Raw genomic sequence first — 786 nt, forward strand, 5'->3', positions numbered from 1 at the left:
GATAGTACTGATACTTTAACCCCTGCATTACCACGGAAGTCCTCCTACTTTTCAAGGACACTTTTGCTAGATATTGGATTCTTGGTTGATAGTTCTCTTTTCCTTCAGCACTTTGACTGTATCAGCCCATTTTCTTCTGATCGCCAAACTTTCTTAAGAGAAACTTGCTGATAATCTTATTGAAGGTCCTCGTGCACGAGAACTTCTTTCTCTCTTGTTGTCAAGATTCTTTTTTGGTTTTTGGTTTTCACCAGGTTGATTACAATGTGTATTTATGTAACAGATACAGGTTTCATGAACTCCACCCCTACTCCAGATACTGGAACTGCAAATCCCGTCAATACCTAAGAGAATTACCCTGGGATGTGAGGGCAGAGCTGAGCAGCCAGCTTAGGATAAAACCCGACATGTGGGCTCTGGGGGTTTCTTGCCTGGTGGTTCACGGCTAGTCGTTTGGCTCTCGATTGGTTTTCAGTGTGCTACTGGAGTCCAAGTCAGCAGAACTAGCAGGACATTCTAGTTAACTTGTATTTCTCTCTCCTTTTCCCCTGGGTGGTTCATTTACCTTTCTCCTTGTAAGGAAGCCCATTATCGAAAATTTTGTGTGTGTCCACAAAATTTGAATATTGAATATTAAGTGCGTGGGTGAGAACCTACAGATAGGCAACCCAATTTACAGCATTAGGGTGTCCTGTAACATTTATGTGTGTCTCTTTGAGTTCAACTTAATTAGCATTCATGGAACTTTGATATTTATGTCAATGTCTACCAAATTGGGGAGATTTT

Source organism: Condylura cristata, unplaced genomic scaffold, assembly GCF_000260355.1.
Source record: "Condylura cristata isolate star-nosed mole 26May11 unplaced genomic scaffold, ConCri1.0 scaffold00003, whole genome shotgun sequence".
Classification (NCBI taxonomy): domain Eukaryota; kingdom Metazoa; phylum Chordata; class Mammalia; order Eulipotyphla; family Talpidae; genus Condylura; species Condylura cristata.